This window comes from Miniopterus natalensis, chromosome 13, assembly GCF_054644295.1.
Source record: "Miniopterus natalensis isolate mMinNat1 chromosome 13, mMinNat1.hap1, whole genome shotgun sequence".
NCBI lineage: Eukaryota > Metazoa > Chordata > Mammalia > Chiroptera > Miniopteridae > Miniopterus > Miniopterus natalensis.
In genome coordinates, this window is record NC_142093.1 from 31,148,459 (window position 1) to 31,171,686 (window position 23,228).

General features: G+C 41.0%; 1 long non-coding RNA gene across 1 annotated transcript; it reads left to right on the forward strand.

Annotated features, from left to right (window-relative positions):
* Positions 1-1,877: 1,877 nt before the first annotated feature.
* On the forward strand, positions 1,878-7,559 carry LOC107528694 (uncharacterized). Its single transcript, XR_001602398.2, has 3 exons — positions 1,878-2,030; positions 4,506-4,629; positions 6,237-7,559. It is a non-coding gene; the product is annotated as an uncharacterized LOC107528694 (long non-coding RNA).
* Positions 7,560-23,228: the final 15,669 nt, after the last annotated feature.

Sequence of the window (23,228 nt, forward strand, 5' to 3'; positions counted from 1 at the left end):
ATTTCTTCATGCTATGCTCAGATGTGCAGAAAATAAATGTTGCCTTTGAATATCTAAAAACACTGATCTGGCCTATGAAATTCCACTTCACTGAGTGGAAAAAAGCAACTTATTATCCATTAGCAATATTTCAGTCACTTCTGGTGTGCAAGTCTCCTTTCATTTTAACATTCAATCTATTCTAAGTATGATGCTGTACAGAGTCTTCTTTCAAAAAACAAGTCGCTTCAGGAAAATGCTCAGTCTTTCAGATTGTTCCCCTACCCCTACTTTTTTCTTCCTCAAAATGATGTCTCAGTGTTCGAAAGACGGGGCTATAGCAAACAAAGACTTCAACTTAGAATGAATTGTAAAAAGGCAAAAATAGCCGCTCTTCTGAGATGACCAGTGTCAAAAGACCTCCTTTCCTGCGGACCAGCAAGGCCTGCACCAGGGCACATGATTTGCCAAGAGAGGGTAACACCTTGGAGCAGTTACTTGTGCACAGTCGTCTCCACCCTAAGGGACATCGCTGCACAGGGACATAGCCAGGTCTCTCCTCTCCTGGCTGCTCTTTGCCCCATAGCTGTCGATAGCAGGTTTGACTTGCGACCTGCTCTCCTGTGGTTTGGTCAGTACCCTCAGAAATCCCCCAGATGCTTCTGGCTCATCTCAGCTTTGGCTGATGGTTTTGTCTCTGCCATATAGTGTCACCAGCCCCTGTCCTGGAAAGTCCTCCCAGGGTGTGTGCTGAGGTGGCACCTTGTCCTTCATCACAGGGGGTTCCCATGCTCAGCCCTCTGAGTCTCCTCTTGGACATAAAGATATTTCCGGGGCTCGCCCAGGCACGCGGAGGTGAGAACAGCTTACAGAGCGCACCTTCTCCACGCACCTCTTCCTACCCCAGCGGCACCGCGGGCTCCTGGTATGTGGCCACCCCTTTATGCCTCTAATCGAGATCATTTCCATCTCTGCCTGAATTAACGGAACTAATTTAACATAAATGAACTCAACTGTTGTTAAACTAACGGAAGGTCAAAGGAAAAAAGGGAGAGGTTTCCAGAAACTGTTGTAAACTTTGCGATATGTATTCTGTGTCTCGCCCCCCAAGCTCACACTTTTCCTTCCTAAAGAACTTGAGCCTCCGTGGAAGGGGGTACCACTCGAGCCCAGGAGGATTTTCAAGAGAATCATTTGATTCAGTGATTTTGGCTTCTGCTAACTTCATATCTGTTATCTAGGATGACTTTTGGTGCAAACCAGCCAACAGCAAGACACAGAGAACGAATTTCAGCTGACGACTTACATAGTTGATTGAAAGTTTGCATTTCCAATCAAATTCTCACATTAAATTATTTTTTATTTTTTATTTTTATTTTTTTAAAATATATCTTTATTGATTTCAGAGAGAGGAAAGGAGGGGGAGAGAGAGGGAGATAGAAACATCAATGATGAGAGGGTCATTGATTGGCTGCAGCCCCCAACCCGGGCATGTGCCCCGACCGGGAATCGAACCCCGATCGCCTGGATCCTAGGTCGACGCTCAACCGCTGAGCCACGCCCGGCCGGGCACATTTAATTTTTTTTAGAAAGAGCACTCTTTGTCATTGTTAGGGAGTTTTGAAACTTCTGCAAAGTAAAACAGCAGAATCTTCAACATTGAGAAGAGAAGAGGCTTTCTTCCAGTTAATGAAAGAAGCAAGAATTATGGAACTTTATAGCCATTTAATTATGTCATTAAGGTAAGAGTTAGCTAGCAAGGGGTGAGGGAGAGACGGCAGAGGGCCACCCTGTAGATTGAGCCTGACCTTTGGGGGCTGTGCCTACACTCAGGCTGTGACTCACTGCATTTTTGAAAGATTGTAACTAAATTGACACATTTGTTAAAAAGATATTTAATAATTTAGTTAGAATGACATCAATACATATTTTCCTAATGGATTATTATTATTTTTTGTTAGAAGTGTCAAACAAGGACAAGTTGCCTCGTGTAAAAAGAGACAGCTGCCTTCCCTGTGCTCAGGCATGCTTCTGGACACATCAGCTGTCAGGTGGGGAAAAAATAGTAACACCTTTGCAATACTAACTCTAGCTGCTATTTATAGACTTATTTATTTAGTCCTTTGTATCAAGGCTTTATTTTCCCTCTTTTAATCCCCACAGCAAACCTCTGAGGTAGGGTTATATGCTTATCTTACAAATGATGTAAAGGGAGCCTCAGCGACATTAACCTGCAGAAAGCCTTACACCTAATGAGTGGGATTCTACCCAGGCATTTATGACTGAAAAAACATCCTGATGGGCTACCTCTCTTCCCAGCCCTACCCTGCCCAGTTTGTTAGGAAGATCAAACACAACCATATATGTAAACATAAGAGCTATTTTAAATTAGGCAATGTCTTTTCAAGGTATTTCCCCCTCTCTATTTATTTTCGAATTTTGTTTCTCTTCACTGTTGATAAAAAATATGTAAAGGAAGACAATGGTAAATAGCAATTATTAAATGTGTTGGTGATTATGAAGGGAATTAAAAAGAAAGGATATAACCATGGCATCTGCCTATTTACATAATTCTTTGCTTTTCTTTTGGTTTCTGTCATAAGAATTATGAAACTATTTATAGTATGTGTATTAGAATTTTCAGCTGAGAGGGAATTTTCTATGATTTTCCACCTTTTGGATCTGAGTTAATAAAGATATGTGGCAGAGTTCCTATTAATGTGTCCCTTTGCAGGAATGCTGTCTGGGTGATTACATGTTCTCTTACTAAAATTGCCTTCTTCAAAAAAAGACACACATGCGTGAGAAACAAGTTCTTTTCAGGAAATACTGGAAAAAGACTCGCTTTTAGAAAACTGACTCTGCATAGCCCTCCAGGATGGGGGCGGGGGAGCAGTTGGAGTGGGGTGATAAAGAGAGAAGGGAAGTTACATAGCATAAGAAACTAACTTTTACATGTCCTGGGCACACTTTAGTTCCCACAAATATGAGAGATTTAAAAAATACAAAATGGGCATAAACACTTTTGGGGATGTGCATTTACTTCACAAATTTAATTCAACATTTTTTAGCTATCTTTAAAAATGCCCTCCACTAAGTCAGAAAACTTTTAAATAGACCACATAAACTCTTGAACTCTTGGCCTCGGGGCACCTTATCTTGTCTAATCAATCACCTATGGGAATTTTTTTTTAGTCTCTATAAAATGCTCCAGACTTTGCTGATCCTTTGTCCTGTCACACCCTCACTGTGGCAGACCAAATCCCTCCCTCTTTTTTTTTTTTTTTTTTTTACTATGCAATTTGGTCTTCTTTTTGCATTTTAGACTTTCTTCACTTGCTTTTTAATTTCTCTCTACTGACTTTCAAAAAAAGGCACACAAGTAGGCAAGCTGCTTCAATCAGTAGATTCTGCTTTTCTCTTTCACAGAATAACTGCTGTTTTGTGCTTCCTTGACATTTCATCACTATTGTGTGTGTGTTAAGGTATGGATACCATACTCTGAGAGGCTTTGAGGTCTCTACACACTCCTCTTTTTGTCTTTTCCTTAGTACTGGAGTTTATATCTGGTCATCCATGTAGTTTTCTTTCAGGGACACACTGATATTTACTTTTTTTATTGTGGGTATAAGGCCACCCCTTTAGATATAGAGAAATGGTTTAATTTTTCACTCTTAAAATTTCCAGAATTTCTGGGTTCTCTCATTTCCCCTCAGTCCTGCTTGCAAACCAGTCAATATCTGCCAAGCTCATCTCTTTCTTGTAGTAACTTATCAAATGAAGATAATAGCAGCCAACTCATACTACGAATGTTCTGCCTCAAAAACTTCTCAGCCCAATACTATAAGTACACTTAGTACATTTTTTGCCTTCTAGGTTATTACATTCAAAGTTTTATGTTTTGTTACTATATAACATGGGCTGTCATTGTTCCAGCTTCTGATGACAGTGTTTTAGAGTTTCTCTCTACTTGCTACTCAGCCCAAACCCAATGACACATATTTTAAGTTTGTTGACCCAAGTATCCATTTCTGGTGCAGTTTCTATATTAATTAGCAACTGGCACACTTACGATGAATGGCAAGCTTCACACCCAAGCCCAAATCTCAGAGACTCAAACAAGTATTTGTTTTCTTGCTAATAGTCCCATGGGTAGGCTGAAATAGCACTCCTTCAGTTCAGGGGGGGACTTGGTCTAGGCCTCTAATTAGGTTAAGTTTTGTTCTAAGAGTCTCTTCATTTTTCTCTTATTTATTTTTAATATATCTTTATTGATTTCAGAGAGAGGAAGGGAGAGGGGGAGAGAGAGAGATAGAAACATCAATGATGAGAGAGTCATTGATCGGCTGCCTCCTGCACACCCCCCACTGGGGATCGAGCCCGAAACCCGGGCATGTGCCCCAACCAGGAGTCAAACCGCAATCTCCTAGATCCTAGGTCAATGCTCAACTGCTGAACCATGCCCGGCCGGGCCTCTTCATTTTTCTTTTAAAAATGACTACTTATGAAATATTATTTTCTTATAGGGAATGGCAGAAGCACCAGGATGTAAGCAAGACACACAATATATTTAAAGTCTCTGCTTGCCTCACACCTGCCAACATGTAGTAAACCAATGCAAGTCACATGGCCAACCCTAACATCCATGGGGTAAGGATTCGATTATTTTCTACCCATAGTTACTTGTCACATGCCATGTATATTATAGCAGAGAAGGAGTCACATATTGAGAACAGTTCAACTTGCACACATACAAACAAGAAAATATCACCTAGTACACATGCTGTGAAGAAAATAAAGCAGAGTAGTGCTTAGAGAATGCCTGGAAAGTTATTCAGCATAGTTTCTTAGACATGACATTTAAACCGAGGCTGTATGCCTTCTGGGTAGATGGAACAGACAGTGAAAGAACCCAGAAGCAGGGATAAGCTCATGGTAATGGAGGAACTGACATAAAACCATGGGAGGGTGTTGGGAGATTAAATCAATGAAGTAGGCAGAGGCCAGGTTATTTAGACCTCTGTTATTATCACTGCTATATGTCATACACTAATATGTCACTGGACATTTCAGATGATTATTTGTCAAATGCTGAAAAACAATTTTTGGTGAGTTCTACTGGTTGTCCTGTTAACCTATAAGTAGGGTAGCCGAAGTCAACCAGTCTGGAATGTTTTTTACAAATTGAGTTGCACAATCAATTCTAAATAATTTACCTTTTCACTGGTTCTGAATGGTGTGTCGGCCTGCTAAGTTATTTCAATGGGAACACCAGAAAATACTAAGAATTCTTGACTAGAGAGGTACCTGCTGAAATACTGAAGAGGTGAAATGGTAGCCTCTGAAACTGCTTGGTTTCTTAATAATTCCAGGTATTTCTTTCCCCCTGGGCTCCTTAGAGCTAAATGGAAACATAAAGGCATTGGATCCTCCTTTCCCCCCTTACTCTCACTCTTGGGAAAAACCTCTTATTCTTTTGATCCCTAGAGGGTTCCCTAGATCTAAAATAGCCCCAGCTCTGATTGTTGATGATATCTTTTCCTGGGGAAGTCTTTGCTAGTGCTACAAATGGAGAGGCAACTCTAGGTATAAACCCCAGGGGTACAGCCCACACCTTAGGGAAGTTCATGATTAATCGGGCTGTAGAGTAAGTTTAGATGGGGCGCATTCACTGTGCAATCACATGCAAAGTCAGTTAGAAGTATCTCCAAATTTCACTAAATTTGAAACACAAAGATGCTAAACACTGAGATGCCCTAAATCATGAGGTCTTGAGCACTTTCTAGAAACCACCATTGAACTTTGTCCTTTGTGGAAAACTTTGTTAAAAAAATTGACATTTAATTGGCCAGATTTTCATTTTAGACTTCAGGAAAAGAGAGCCATTCTCTTTTCAAACACATGAAGAAAATAAATGAAAACCAGTGAGGTGGAGAAGCTACTTCTCTCTCTTGGCCCCCAGTAGCACCTCTCCAGGTGTGCCCTTGACTCCCATTAAGAATGACCCACTAAACAGGTGAAATACCCATCTGTAAATTTGCACTGCAGCATCATTTAGCAAAAAAAAAAAAAAAAAAGGGGGGGGGTGCGCAGTGTTTAGATGAAGCAGAACATGCTGGCTGGCAGGCCTCAGACACCATGACGCATAAACGTGACGGTGTTTATTCGCACACGCTAGTCTGTCAGAGGACTTCCGAGCCGCCGCAGCGATCAGCTGAGCATCGCCACCCGCCTCACTGGCTGCGCCTCTCTTTCAGGTGGGAGCCCGAGTCGCTAACCCTGAGGCAGCTCGTCCCTGCTCAGCTCCTGTGCCACTGGTCGGGCAGGAATCCTGCCAGGAGGAGCGCGTGGGGCTCGCCCCTGAGTCACCCCAGTTGGACGCCAGCTGCCGGCGGTGCGCACAGAGGCGAGCCTGCGGCTGGGCCGGAGGAAAGCTGCTCCAGCCCGGGAGACCGGCGGGTTAAAAACCTGTAGGACGGATCCATCCGAGGCATTGCCTGGCTCTGTCCCGCGCTCTGCTGAACGACGGAGCCCACGCTGCTAGGACACAAAGAGGGCGCACGTTTATTTTCAAGCGTAGGACTCTGGAACCACTTGGGAAGAATATTCTTGATTGAGAACCAAAACATTCCAGGATGCTTAACAAACCTGCAAATTGGAAAATCAGCATTGGCCTACGCAGCTGGGAGGCAGGGGGAGGACCTATAGGCCTTGAAATCCCCCCTCCCGCAAATATTCCTTAAATGATATCTGTGTGCGTTTGCAAAATTACTGCCGTCTGGATCAAAGCGTCCAGCTGTTTTCGCCCGAGAACGGACGTGGCGCGGTTAAGACACGGCCTCGGCCCGCGCGCGCGCCGGGTAACCCGCAGCCCCGCCAAGAAGGCGCGGCGGCTCGCTCAGTGCCTCCGCGATGATATTGTAAAGTAAATGATATGCATCATTAAATCACCGAGGATGACTAACTCAATTTTAGAAAGCCCGCGACTCCAGCGATCCTAGTTACAGCTCTGATTTGAATACCTTCGCTTCCACCGGAGCAGCCTCGCGCCCGGGCCGCGCTCTCGGAGGAGCGCGCGGGGCCGGGCCGCTGCGAGATGCCTGCCGTCCGCCAGGGCTCCGCGGGCTTCGCCTTCCTCCCTTCTTGACTTCTTATTTACATATCACAGGCGTCCTCTTTGTAAAGTTATTTTAAATAATTTATTAGATTGATCTTTTTAAAATTCTACCCTGGCTAAATGTCATAAGGAGGGAGGGGAAAAAAAAAAGCCTTCGAAGAAACTTATGGAAAGGTTTCTACTGGAGGAGGCCGGTTACCTGCTTCACTGCGGATATTCTAAAAATACCTCCGTGTCCGTACTATTACCCATTCTTCACGTCCAATTGCTCTGTTATGGTAATAGTCAGAAGCACACCATGCAGTAATTACTTACAGCTGACTGACGAAAAGAATATTCAACTCCCCCACTGTTCCACTGGAAGGTCTTTATGCACTATTAACTCATTCCTGTTTATTAATACTCTACTGGTAATTCAGGCTGCTGCCTCTTAGGTTTGTAATAGGAGGACTATTAAACAGCAATTACTGACCATATGGGTTGGCGAATATCTGTGTGTGTTTTTTGGTGGGCTTCTTTCCCCCTCCACTCCCCCCCCTCCTTCCAACTTGTTTTTTTAAGAAGCCATAGTACAACATAGTAAAAGTAACATCACATCTGCATGAGATTAACAAGCCTGGCAGTATTTCTCCCTTAGAAAATGTGAATTCATTCCCAGATTATCCTCGCTGGTTTAGGAAAGAGAGGTCATGGAAGAAATGGGAAAATGGGCAAGATTGTTGGCATGTGGGGAGCCCCCTCCTTCGGAAGAGAGTTTGGCTCCTCCGGCCCCTTAGACACTCACCAGGCTGTTTCCTCTTACTGCCTCCGAGAGGGAACTGATCCACCCTCAACCGCCCTCCACTTCTGAAAAATAAGCCTGCTTACTGAGGAATCCCGCAATAACACCGTTTCCCCCTTTTAAGTCCCCTCAAGCACTTGGAAATGGTCACTTTAACATGGAACATTTAGTAAACTCATCTCGCAAAGAGCAGGTACGTGAACCCCGGGAGAAGGCGAAAAGCTCCGTCTGGGAGAGGGACGGCGTGAGTAATGGGTTCAAGTGAGGGAAGCAGGTGGTAAATGAAGATTATGGTAATAATAATGCGTGGCTCTCTCACAGGTAGTGAGCGCTAAGCACGTGGCAGGCATTAAACACTTTTAAATAGAGATGCGCCTCCGAGAGGAGAGCCCAGGAACTGGATTTCCATCGGACCATGATAGGCTGAGACCAGAGCGGGTAAGTCACTTGACCAGCAAACTCCAGCGAGGGGTGGCAGAGGCTGGGCGTCCGGGCTCTCTCACATAGCCAGCTTTCACCCCAAAGCCGCTGGCCCTGGGGGGCTTGTCTTCTACTTTCTCCCCTTTCCCTTAAAGAATCGTTCTCTCTTCTTGTCCAAATCCTTTTAGACCTTCAACAAACAGGTCAGACCACTGGAAACTCCAGCTTGCCCCAATCTCACCCTTTCCATCCTGCAAAGCAAATTTAGTGTTTACCTTTGGCAGGCGGTTGTAGCTAATTTAGTATCTTCCTTTGTTACCGGTTGGTGTTGTGTGGGGAAGGTTTTTCTCTCAGATACACTCTAAATCCTTGAAGAGAGGGACCATATTTTTAAACTTTTCTTCTATATATTCTTGCACTAGTTCGGTAATGGATGCTCGGTTGGTGTTAAATAGAGGTTGGAAGAATTCAATGGAAATATATGAGGGGAAAAAAGACATCAGTCCCTAAGTTTTCTTACTCTATGGAGATGTAGGGCTATCGTTCGGGGTTAAGTATGGAAAAACAAAAGCAAACCAAAAATAAATAGTAACAACAAAATGATAAATCTCAGCCCCAAATCAGAATAGTACCAACCTAATAGATAGCATATAGTTGATGTTCAATGAATGAATTGAGATGAACTTGTTAAATCAGAGCCTCATAAGACCCCAGACCTTTTTCATAGTGGGTCTAAGGGGAAACGGCAGGGAATTTATTTCAACTGTGACTTTCTGATTTGAACTAGAATGCTGGGTTGCTTTATGGCCTAGAAGGCCCTCAAGGGAAAGAGGGGCTTCCCTCAGAATTTCTACGATGGGCACCTTCAACAATATGGATTGATCCTTGACAGAATCAGACCTACTTGGTGTGATTGGAAAGGCACCGTTAGGCCCATCTTGTCCTCACATGTTTCATAGATTGAAGGACCTGGTAGGCACCTTAGAAATGAGCTACTCCAGTGGATTTCCAACATAGTTTTGTTTGTTTTTATTACTATTGCTTATAAAGCAGAATTTATTTATGTTTTTTTCTGGTTAAGTATTATGCAAGATACTGATGCAGGTTAACCAAGAACATCTCTGATTGAAGTCAGATTGGGAAGAATGGATGCCTAACCTGATATCCCCCCTGAGAAAGCCACTAGAGGCCCTGGTGTTCCTTGGAGCACCATACAAAAAGCATTTGGACCAAGCCATTGGACCTCCTCTTAACACAAAGCTGGGACAAGTTTAAAGTCAGATGAGTCAAGATGAATTGGAGGGAGTGAGCAAAAGCTCTGGACTATGGAGGGATGGCTACTTGAGGATATTAAATAACAAAGCAAATGTAGGATGGGGGTGATTCATTTCACTTTGGCCACTCCCATGTTTTCATGGTTGAAGTCTCAGAACTGTCTTCAGCTCAGCGTGGTTGTCCCATGTTTACCTGGTCCCATATTTACACCAATTTCAATCCTGCCTGAGTTTAGCGGAACATTTTTATGGTGCTGGAAATTATGCTTCTCCTACTCACAGCACAATATAGATTATGCTATAATCTTTAATGGCATTTAAAAAATATGTGGGGAAAAGTCCACATCGCAGAATGTCCTTTTATTCTTTCACTAACAGAGGCAGCAGGATATAGAAAAAAATATGGTACGAGACCTGTATCCAGGGATCTGTATTCTAGACCACATCTTTCACCAATTAGCTGTGTGTCTTGAGGACATATTATTTAACCTCTCTGTACCCCCATGTCATCATCTGTAAAATAATGCCCTCTGGCTCAGATTTGCTTCTGAAATACATTTGGCTCTACTGGGCCATCACAAAAATTTAATGCTCTCTATATAGTAACTCTGAGTTAAATTGTATTAAAACAAAACAAATGATTACAGTCATAATATGAATAAAATGCTCATATATGCCAAGAATTTTAAATTAGGCTGCATGACAAAAACATTTATTTCTGATATCAGTGAAAACTGGAGTTAAGTCAGTAAAGATGATACTAAGCCTTGTAAATATCATCCAACTGTGACTGGAACTGCAGAACTTTCCCCTTGGGTGAGAACATCTGGGCAGGCTGTTGGCTTCATTTCAGGCGTTCGATTATTCAATGCATACTTGCTTTTTCCTCCCATATCTCATTATTCAATTAATAAGCATGCCCTAAGTTGCTACCATTCATTCATTCAATAAATGTTATTCAATGTATCTTTAAGGAGAAGCCTGCTACATATCTTTAAGGAGAAGCCTGCTCTGATTGTTAATAATATCAATAAAAAGGTAAGTCCCTGGCTGTGAAGAGGTAATAATCTCATTCAGCCAGGAAAATGTATATAGTAAAAAAATAAATAACTTTGTAAGACAGTGACTGCTTAGGGTCCAAGAGAAGGGTAAAGGCTATAAGGGCTGGAAGTAAAGTGGAGTAATTATATGGGCTAAGATCGGCAGGAAGGGTTCAGGAATGGCTTCCGTTGTATCTTGACACTTGACAATATTAGGACAAGTGAGGATGACAGAGGTCCCTTTAGGTGGGGGAACAGTATGTGCAAAAGCGGTGAACTGGGGAAAATTAAGAAATGTGTGATTTTAGTAAAGATTCAGGTTCACCCGGAGGGAAGTGCTTCTATGAGACCAACAGGGACAGTGATGGGGAAGACAAAGGCTGTTAATGAAAATCATGATGTGGCAGGTTTGGAGTTCAGCTCACACATTCAGGGGGATGAGAAAATGTAACCATGCAAACCCTTCTCTTTCTGGCTCAAGGCCTCTTTCTGCAGGAGCAGTAATGTAATCTCAGTAGCTTCAACTTTCTTTCACTAAACCCCTGAGGGTGTTTCTCATTTCTGGGGCCTTTGAGAGTCCCAAGATGATGGAGCTGACTACAGGGGGTGGGGTATCTGTCTTTAGTTGGTATCTGTCCAGTGGGCACGTGTCAATCCTGCCACACAGTCACCAGTCCATACAGATCACCCCTGGGGCTCCCCTGATTCTTGTCTATCAGGCAGTCAGGGCCTCCCAGGGCCTCCCGCGCTTTTCTTCTTCTCTGGATGCTGAGGGTGGGGAAGTTCATGAGCCCATCTGCCTAGAAGGGCCACACAGTGCCGTCTTCTCAACAGACTTGCTCTATAGCCCTGGAGGGGCCTTCCTTGATTTTAGAAAACACAAACTTACCTGAGACTCTTATGCCCCTGCCCCGGCCCTCCCCCCGTCCCAGAGACCTAACTCCACAGTAGAAGCAACCTGTTTCTGTTTTTCTCCTTTCTACTCTGAATTTCCTCCTCCCCACAAAAGGCAGGGAATTGTCTCCATTCTTGAGGGAATTCTGTTTCTGATGATGCTGAAACATTTTATCGGCAGGAAAAGTGACAGAGAGAGGTTCTATGACTTACTCAAAGTCACACAGCTTTTCAGTGACAAAACAGGTAAAAATGCAAGCATGCTACCTTTCCCCCCTCCTTTTTATTCCCCTCTCCCTTCCTCTCTCCCAGAGGACTGTTCTGTGCCAGGCAGTGTATCAGCACTGCGTACACCGTACTGAACAAATTAAACAAATTGAACATACTGCTTTCATGAATCACCTGTCTAGTAGGGAAATGGACATCGAACGTGTGCATACGCAAACTCATAATTTAAATTGTGGTCAGTACCATGGGTTTTATGAGAATTTAGATTAGGCAGTCAAGAATGGTCTTTCTGAGAAAGAGACAGTTGAGCTAAGACCTCAAGCACAGGGATAAGAAGATTCCAGGCAGAGGGAATGGCCTATACAAAGATCTGACATGTCCAAGGAGCTCAAAAACATTCCCATGACTGAAAATGGAACAAGATATGGTTGGAGAATGAAACAGGACCAAGGCCTATAGGGCTTTATGACTGGGACAGCTCTGCTCATTCTGGGACCTAAGCTGAAGGGATGAAGACTGTCTGGGTCATGTTGTTCATATGGCAATGATAAGAGTGCAAAATAGCAGGTCCAAATACATAAGCATATTTAAACTCTGCTCTCAAACATATCCTATAATACCCCATTCACCAAAGCAAATCACATGGTCAAGCTCAATGTCAGTGCATGGGGAAATATACTCAGAGCAGCTAGAGGCCATGTCAATCATGCAAATATATAATAGAGGAGAATGAAGAGCTGGAGACAATAATTCAGTATAAGACATTTATTATGCAGAAGTAAGAAGCTGGACTGATGACTTTTAAAGCCATTTCTCTCTAAGATGTATGGTTTCATGACACTTACTTAGAGTCTAACTTAATTGAGAGCTTACTATGCACCAGACTTTCATCTGAGTTCTTTACAAGGGTTAGGTTATCCAATTAAACCACACAAACCTATAGCTTATTAAGAACAATGTCCTGCATGACCTAATCAGGTGTAACATTATGAATCTTGCTATCACACATCAGGTGGTAATTCACCCTTTGTAGACGCTTCAAATACAGGTCCTCAGGTTGGAGATAAGATACATAGACATTCCATGCAAGACAAAGCGCCCACTAACCAGCCGGTTCACTGGCAAATGGCATCCTGCGTGTTTTGACCTTTTCCAGGACCCAAACTACAAAACACAAATAAGCACACAATGCAGGTCTTGCCTCTAAATGGACACTCGGCTTACCTATCAAGATGCATCGCAGATGAAGTTTCAGAAGACACTGTCATTGCTTATGCTGTACATGAACTCAGTGCCTTGTGACTGTAAAGCAGTGACACTGGAAGGCTGGCATGGCCCCTTTCAACACTGCCCCACAGGTGTCGATGCCCATACTCTGCTTTCTCCTCCTGGCTGAGGACAGTGTCTAATTTGGCCAAGTAAATGTAGGCCAACAGTGCTAAATAGTCTTTATAAAAGAATTGAGATTCAATAATATCATTGCATAATTCTTACAACTGACTCCGATGGCCCAAAATTTAGAACCTATTCTGTTAGGAAAGATATGTAATCATTGTAAGGTCTTAGCCTTGAAGAAATAGAAAAATGAAAATGAATGTTATTCCCCTCCCCACCTTTCTAGAAATCCTATTGAATCCCATTAAGAAACAAGTTCAGCTATTGTATTAGAAAACTATGTGAAATGACCTTTTCTAGAATAGCAGATGTCAGTGCTTCAAGGATGTATGGCACCAAGATGACTATATATTTTTATGGCATATAAATTAGATAACAAGTAGGTAAATCTGGAGTTTAGTGTAAGAAATGTGTTTACAATGCCCAAGCCAGTTCATAGATACTTATTAATAATGATATTTTTTTGCCAAATAATACTAAAAATTGTTAATATTGATCTCCAGATACTTGTAAATTTTCAACCACATTTGTCTCTTGCCTATGTTTGATCCCTATGATAAATAAAGTGGATTTCTTCCCATTCAATAAAAATAAATAGGGCCCCAGTAACTGATGACATTTGCCATAGGTCAAACAAATGACAATTTGGAGCTGGGGGAAGAACTGGAATCTTCATCTTTGTAACAATTATTGAGATCTAGAGATGGAGACAAGCTACCTAACAATCCTTCACAAATGTTGATTCTTTCCAGTCTGGGTTGTTTTCACTGTGAAATTTAGAAAGGCAATCTGTACAATGGCCCTTAGGCCTCAGTACGAATTTCTGAAAGGAGATCTGAGGTCCACATTAAGAACACGTACAGTTAGGACAAGTATAACTCTCAGTATTTCACAATATGTGCTCACTTCACCATTCAGATTCATATTTGGTCTTCCATCTGGGGATGGGTTGACACCCTAATAGAAGGTAGTTTAGTCACCATGGTAAATGACTTCATGTAGGTAATTCTTACAGTAAGTAGTTTCACCAAGCAAAGAAAACAAACCTGAACAAAAGCAATGCTGAAGCAGGTGTTCTAGCTGTTGGAGAAAAGTCATTAGAATGACATCACTCAATCACTTTGTTTCTCTTATAATAATATACTATTTATTACAAGCATTGCTTTTTCCCTGTGTGCGTCATTTCTATAAACTTCACACCTAACATTTTTCCCCCTTTGGGTGTGCCAGAGCAGAAGCAAGTGATGTTTGCGGAAGGTGAGCCAGAGAAATTTTAATCCTGTTTTGAAAAAAGCCCTTTCCTAAGCTTATTTAAAAGCAATAGAGCAAGACACTTCTCATATATTTTTTGTCTTTTATTTGTGTTTCTTAAGTCCAAAATGTTGCATTTCAGAGTTTAAAGAAAATTAAGACAGAAACAAAAAACCTATTTGTCATGTCCCTTAATGGAAAAATCTGAAAGGAAGTGTCTCTGAATTAAATGATTCTATGAACACTTTAATAAGCAGGCCAAACACAGACATTCATGATATCGCATTTTCTTCCAGTGTGGAAAGAGCAGTGATGAAGGAGAATGCTTTCCCCTCACCCCCTCATGCTTTCCCCATGCTCCCAATTGGGAGCAAGAGGGATTCCATTTTCTAGCTATCTTATTTAGAAAAATTAAGCAAAGCTTCCAGATTTTAAGTGAAGACAACAGAGTATGTTAAGTAACCAACTAATATTCTGCTGAAAACCAGACAGCCCTCAGGGAGGCCTCATAGAGTGACAGTTATTGGATTGTGAGTCCCCTCCGACGTGCCTGTGATTTGGAAAACTCCAATTCTACCCCATTCCCTGCCACTTCAAGCAGCACTGTCGCAGTCCGGGCAATCAGCAGGGGCCTGGAGGAAGAGAACGTTAGACGTGCTCTCGGGAACGCAGGGGAGACAGCATGTTAAAACTGGGGCAGTCGCCTCAAAATTGGGGCAGTGGCGCTCTTATGGACTCCCCTGCCACTCAGAAGATGCTCCTTGGAAGCTTTGTCATTCCTTTGAGACTGTAGCAAGTCAGCATGGATGTGACATTGTGAAAATGCTATTGATGCAGCAGGAAGAATCATTTCTTTTTCTAGGAAGATTATCACAAACAAAGAACATGTCGAAAATGAGTAAACTTACCGTAGCAGTTTAATAAACACTGATCAGTGGAAGGGGAGGAAGGGGAGACTTGGAAAGTCTATACTTCACGCTTGCTCTTCTGTAATCTGGGCTGGTTCAGGCCAACTAGAAAGGAAAGTAGGCCAAAGATGAGAGCTGAACAACAAAAAGGAACTTTTTATCAGGTGGTGTCATCTACTGTTGATCGTTAGTGTCATTATTAGTGTCTAGTGCATCCACTAGGAACATCAAACGTGTAAGTAACCAAGTGGTCATGAACACAGTCATTGCACAGTTAGCTATGTTAGTGGAAGACAGAAGTGTAGTAGTGATTTTGGGGGTGTGGGGAATGGATAATTATGCTTAAATGGATAATTTGTCATTACCTTGGGTTCCTCTTAACATTGCTAATGTTACCCAAGGGCTTTGAATTAAGGGGACAGGATGAATGAATGAACTAGGAAAATACTGAGTGAATGTATGAAAATGCCATCTGAGGTCAGTGTGATCACTGCCGCTTCTACTACAACTAGCAAATATTTACTGTGTCCTTACTATGTGCCAGGCAATGCTATAAGTGTCCTCTGTATATAAGCTATGTGCATCCTCACAACATTGGGAGTTGTTATTCCCATTTTACAGAAAGTGAAACTAAAACAGAGAAAGGTTGAGTAACTTGCTCCTAGGAACATGGTACTAATAGCAGAACTGGGATCCAAAGCCCACTCTTTTCATCCTTCACGGTGATGACCTTATACTCTACCTGTAATGGGGGAACAGCATGGATCTTGGGCCTGCATGGAAAACCTATACAGCAAGTTGGCTGCGTAAGGCTGATTAGCTCACCTCCAGGGCACTAGGTTTTAAGCCTTCCCTAACTGATGGTTCAAGAATAATTCCATCACACAGAAATAATTTAGGAATAAATAGTTGAACAAATAGTGGTATAATACCATGCTCATTATAATAAACAATGTTATTTAGTTCTGTGGGACCTTATTTCCAAATGGTATGTATTTTTATTCCTTCTTTTTAAGTAAACTAGTTGTACTCATGAGACATTAGGCAGACTAGGTACTTAGGTCAGTATACATTTATTTGAATAAGATTTAATTGAAGTATTGGGACCCTAGGTTTAAGCAATGACTTGTAATTTTTTGAAGTGTACCAGAGGCAATTTCTATAATCTATTCCATTCCTGAATCTCTATCTCCTATTTTAACACATTTTGGATAAAAACTATATGGAACTTGTCCTAAAAAAAAATAGTTGTTCTATTTCACTGAAGATGTTTCTTTATAACTATGTCTAAAGATCATTTGTCTTCTAGAAAACACAATAAAGAGAAGAGCCCCAGGATTTGAGAGAAGGATTGAAACATGATGATGGAGGAATAACACTTCTAGGAGAAATGAAGATACATTTTCAACCCTACTTCATACACACACACACACACACACACACACACACACACTTATTTATTCATTTAGGATGAACTCCATATAATTCCTGTCCAAAAATTGTTAGCGTCCAGTGAAAGTGATAACAAAGGATGGCATCTGTGACATGTCCACATGCAGTGACATCCTCACTTTTCTAAAATAGATGCCATTATCGATGATTTTCTAGCCCACTTTCACTATACACACATCTTGGCGTACTTTGGTAGGCCTTTACCTAAATTTGACCTCAGAGATGCTAAGACAGAGCCCAGCATATGGCACAAGTGAAATGAATGGAGGCAAATAAGCGCAAAGAGAAGAACTGAATTAACCTCAGAAAGATAGAAAAGTAGGTCTTTTAGAAATTGATTTGCAAGTAGAGACCTGTTGGGTCTTTCTTTGTGTGGTTTTGTTCCTTCCCAGTTTTAGTAAAATATTTCAATTTAGGGGAGATTACTTTCTTTGTCAATAAGATATAAAATGAGGAAAACAACAAAATATTTGCAACTCTTTCTCTAGAATTTCATGGTGATCCTGCCTCTCTCCTCTTGACATTTCTTTCTATGCAGATCATTCTTGTATATTTCACCCATTGCATTTTTCATAAAGAAAACATAGTGATTATCAAAGATAAGCAGACGAAATCAAGACAGAGATTTTCCTTGCTCCACGAAGTGCTTCCAGACTTATTTAGATGGAATGCTCTTGAAGGCAACACACTTACCTATTTTATCTTTGTTGGTATCTGGCACACATTTGATACACAGTAAATTATCTGCCCGTATCAATTAATGAGCAAAGAACAATGGATGAAGAAAGTAGATATTTTTGCAAGGTTCTCAAAGAAGATTTATAGAACATTTTGGAAATGGGCCCATTTTATTTCCAAAGGAAATTTTACTTTCAAATTTAAAAAAAAAATCACCCAAATGAGATTTTGGGGGATTTCATGTGATTAACTCTTTACATTATCTTGTAGTAATTATACAGAAATCTCTATTTATGTAAACACAGTGAATGCAGCATAACACTAGAATAAGTATACAAATACTGCATGTCAAATTAGGTTATAATCACTTTCAAGGGACGTGATTTCCTAGTTAAACAGATTCGTTTACATCTTGTGAAATAAAAAATAAGTGAAAATAACTATATAAAATCAGGCTTACAGCTGGACAGATCTTCTTGGCAATGGTCCAGGCACTGAGCAGGAAAGCCCCTCCAGCTGAGGAATACTGGAGATCTCCAGGATGACTTCAGAGAGGAGACTTTGGCTGCTATCCTGCCCCTGTGCCTTGTCCCTGGCTGCTTGTGGGGAGATGAGCTGCCTTCACATTTATGATGAGACTCTTACTGTGAGGGGGATGGGGTGGGTGGGGTGGAGGGGTGCAATGGAAACTTGCTTAGTAAAGGAGAAAACAGAGGCAGCTCAACATTTCACCCTTAGGTAGAAAGCACAATGGAGTAAGTCAGAGATCTTCTAACTAAAAAGCAAATAGCAGAATCAGGGTTTGAGCACTATGGACCACCTAGTCCCATCCTTGCCACACAGATGAGGAAACCAGCCAGAAGTGGAGAAGCGACACCAAGATTGAGACCAATAACTTTTCTTCCCAAATCTAATGCTTCATTCTTCCAGGGAGATAATTTTTACAAAGCTGCTCCTTTTGACTCATGTCTCTAAAATGTATATTTCAGCCCAGCCGGGTGTGGCTCAGCGGTTGAGCATTGACCTAGGATCCAGGCGATCAGGGTTCGATTCCCAGTCAGGGCACATGCCCAGGTTGTGGGCCGGATCCCTAGTCGGGGGCATGCAGGAGGCTGCCAATCAATGACTCTCATCATTGATGTTTCTCTCTCTCTCCTTCTCCTTTCCTCTCTCTGAAATCAATAAAGATATTTTTAAATAAAAAGTATATTTCACAGTACCCTGACTTAGCCAACACTTCTGCAATGTTCCCTTATTTTCATGGCAGAAGGGCATAATTGCAAACTTCATTTATGACACAGTATCATAATATAGTGGCGTTCTCAATGGCTGATTATGCAGAGCAGTTGCCTTTCACTAAGCTTCCATAAACAGGGTGCATTTGGTTACTTTTCCTCTGTGTCCCCTTTATATTCATCTATTATTTTTGTTGATTATGAGAAGTCACTAAGATAGTGATTTTTTTTCAGCCCATAGATTCTGACTTAGAGGTAGCTCTACATTTCTGCTATTGAATAAAGTAGTTTTTAAAATTTAATTCATCCGTATTTTTATTCAAAATAAATTTGTTGAATACTTACTCTATACTGTGCTGTGCATACATTAGTTTCTTTTCACATTCCATTGGCTGAATTGTCCTGAGCAAGGGTTGGCCAACTCTGGCCTGTGAATGACATCAGGTCTACTGCCTGTTTTTGTAAATAAAATTTTATTGGAACACTTCCACACTCACTTTTTTGCATATTGTCAATGGCTGTTTCGCATTACAATAACAGAGCAGAGTAGCTATGATAGAAACTCTATGGCCCATAAAGACTAATATAATTGTAATTTGGCCCTTAACAGAAAATTTTACCAGCCCATGGTCTTGAGTGTGAACATTTGATTTTCTAGCTATCTTGATAAGGGAGCCAAAAAAAATAGATGACACTAAATTATAGCTACCCTGAGCACTAGTCACTGTCAAGGTTTTGTGGCCACAAGTCATAAACATGGCACTAAATAGTAAGGAGGGAACTAGCAAAATCCTGAGAAATACAAGGCTTTTCCAAATTCATTTAAATTATTTTCAAACCCTGTTCCGAGAACCATCCCTAATCTGTACAAATACCACAAATGTGCAGCTCTTGCATTACAAATTTATTGTTATTTCTTTTACTTCTTTTTTTTCCAGAAAAAAGGTAATTAGACTATAAACAGAGGTCTGACAACTAATTTCAGTCAAGGCAAAATTAATACAAAGCAAGCAGATAATTTTAGCTATGTGAAATTAAAATAGATATATTTTAATGACATTCTAAAAACTCCAAGTCTAATTTTTTTGCCCTTTGTTTTCCCCAGCCTCCCCCTGTTCTCATGTGATTCCCTGTTCTCCGCAGGTAGTGACACGTGCTAATTTTGGCGAACTTCCAGCTCACGGCTGTGGTTGTAGTCGGCTCCTTGGCTCTGTCTTCCTACCCCCACTATTGATCTGGGGATGGAGAGCTGTTTCTTTCCTTTCCTTTCCTTCTTAGGGGTTCTTCTAAGCTGAAAAGACAGGAAAGGTATTCACTGCCCACCCCTTCGATTTTCAAATTTTCATTGACATTAATAAGAGCTGGTATGTTAAATCGGTATCAAAGCTTCAGGAATTTAAAGGTTAGTGGCATTGTGGGTATGCATGTGTGTGTGTATTTCTGGGGGGAGATTCCAACACTGCTGTGTTCTGTCACTTCAAGAACATATTAAATATGCATCTCAATGTCAGCAGCACGTTGAGATGTTGTCTCCAAAAATTATCACCTGCCTTCTGAAAACCATAACCCTAAAAATATTGATTGGTTAAAAGGTAGGATCTGAAGGAATGAGTCAGTGTCTCTGTGGATTATCCTAATCAAATAAGGATAGTATTAACCTAGATACTCACTGATCTGCCAGTATTTGGTTTGAAATGTAGGCATCTCAACTGAAGTTATGGGTTTCATTCTTTCGAATATTTCTCCCAGACATTTAAATACATTACCACTAAGCCAGAACCAAGGAAAGCATAAAAAGCATTTTAGGGAATAAATTCAGCAAGTTTCCATTTGTACCAGATAGTAAAGTTGTTGACATGCATTATGAGGAATGTGTGTATTTCAGACTGTCAGGCCTCAGTCACATGCTCAAGGTGGAATATTTTGGCTGCCCTAGGTTATGTAGAAAGGTCTCAGACATTTTAGGTAATAGTACTTCCTAACAAATATACAGAGTTTCCAAGTCAGGAGAAAAATCTTATTTCATTAACTATGTTATAAATGTAACTTCAACAAAGGGCAACCAGCTAAATACAAGATGAAAGAATGGGTAGGGATTCTCTCCATCGAAGTGTTGAGTTTTTTTTTACTTAGAGACACGCAATTTTATTTAGAGACTCTTCCATTACTAAGAAGGCTATGAGTTGATCGACTGTGTCTTAAAATTAACTACAGTGGTAAAAACACAAATTGCAAACCAGCATGAAGTCACAAAGAGAAAGGAGAAAAGAGAAGAAGGAAAAGTCGGGGATTCATATGTATTCTTCATTTTCCTTTACAACAAAAGTAAGTATTGGACCAGCTGCTCAGGGTTCAACACTAGTAGGAGCAAGCCTAAGTATTGTTAGGCAGAGGGCCTAGTGAAGAGTGCCACACATGGCCTTCCTTTCTCTTCTCATTCATTTCTGTTCTCAGAGGGATATGGATTTTGTATGAGGCAAATGATTATGTTCCCTCTGCTTGATGTGCTAGAACGAAAGGGAAGACCAGAACTGGAAAGTGCCTTGGCCACAAATTGTGTGGGCCACTGAGGAAAGTTCCAATGTAGTGCTGTTTGTAGTTGGGGGAGGAGATGAAGAGGGTTTGGGGCTCCATTAACCACCATCCTTGAAGTCTTTGTGGGCACTCTACCTCTCCCAGGAAGTGTTAATCTTAGAATTCTCAGTGCTCCCTTTGTTGTTTCAATGGAGAAATCTAGCAAAGATTCAAAGTAAACTTTCATGCTCACAAGATAGTGATAATACCTCTTCCTCTTTTCCTAATTTCTGGACTAATTTTCCTCAAGATTCAGGGCTCAGAATAATATTTAAGTTTCTCACAAATGATCAGGATGGAATTTCCTCATGAAAACACTAATCACAATCTATTGAAAACTAGTTCTATGAATTCTGTTATGTACCTCTTAGTGTTTCGTATAGTGACATTACAATATATTTGTTGACTAAACCAATATGTTTTAAATAAACCATTTAGTAATTTATTTTTTATTTGCATATCCCTTTCAGTTTATCAAGTGATCCTATGACTATTAGCTCTTTTGCCATTAGAAGATAAGCCCTCAGCAGGGTGGACTTTTATTATCCTCATTTTAGACATGAGAAAACAGACTCCATGGCAAAGATTTGGCACAGGTTAGGTGGCTGGTAATTGCTAGATTCTTGACTAAAATTCATGACTCTAGATTTATAAGCATCCTGCTGACTTTTCTGTGAGTCTATGAAATCTTCAAAATATTTATCCAATGTCAAAACTTTTCTATTGGCTTTTTACCTCTAGAGACCTCAATTCAGAGTAAAGCCAATTTAAATTCCCCAAACATGTCCAAATTGCCGGGAATAGTGGTGTGCTGGAGTTGGCTCTGCTCACAAGAACCGATGGAGCCCATCTCTTCCCACTTCCATGTTCAGTGGTATCATGTTGGTAGCTTGAAATTGGCCATGATATGAATGTTTACACCATGGAAATTGGCAAACACTTCATATCAGAGAGAGTTGATTGTCACCTCTTAAGAGTATTGGTTGTCAAACATCTATCAGCACACTACTGGTTAGAAATTTGGGCACCTGAGCAAAAATCCTGTAGCTGCATTTCTTGATATTTGGAATATGTTCCAAAGCACTTGATTTAAAGGCACCAAGTTTTTTTGTAAATCCTTTTGAGTATGTCCCCTTGAAGTCTTTTGAAACTCTAGGTAGGAGAACATCAAAATATCTTCTTCAAGAGGGAGAGTGAGGTCTGGGAGTAAAATTTGTTACTTGTTTAAGTCTATGGGTGTTTGTGAACATGTGACTGTACTTTAAATTACACATAATTTTAAACAACTGTGTAGAAAGAGTTTTAAAAGTTTAATGGTGCTGAACCAAGAATAGGAATTAAAAATTGAAAGGAAAATACGAAACTATACCTTGTTTTTCTGCTTTAAAAAATAAGCTTCCTCTCATTTGCAATTAAGATGTTCAGAATTTGCATAAAATGTGTAAAATTGGAGATAATTGAACTATAGTAGCTATAAAAGTGGCTTTTCCATTTAAAAAATAAATCAGATGTCCACTAAAAGGGTGTGAGCTCCACTTCCCCCCTCTCCTCCTCTCCCATTTGGATCTCTGGTATTTTTTACACTTTTATAGCTGATTTTTATTGCCAAACAATTCGTGGAGTTTGTAGCAGCCCTGAGACGGCAGCTGGTCCAGGCAGGCCTGTTAACTCTGGCATGTTAAGGACCCTTCAGAAGGTTTCAAATCCAGCCTCAGGATCCAGGTCAGTAGATCAAATCCAGGGAGACCTTCGGGAGGCTGCACTGGGGATTAAAGAAAAGGGGAACATGGGAAGAAAAGAAGACAAGAAAAGCCCAAGTACAGAAATACCTTTCAACTAAACGTTAAAGGCATAATAGATGGTTTTGTTTCCCTATACCAGGGTTTCCCCTGGGAACCTCACCTTTAAAGCACCCAATCTGGAAGAGAGTGTGCCAACTATCAAAGTGGCCACAAATGATGGTTGCAGACTGATGTTTGTGTTCTGGTTGAAAGAGACTTTC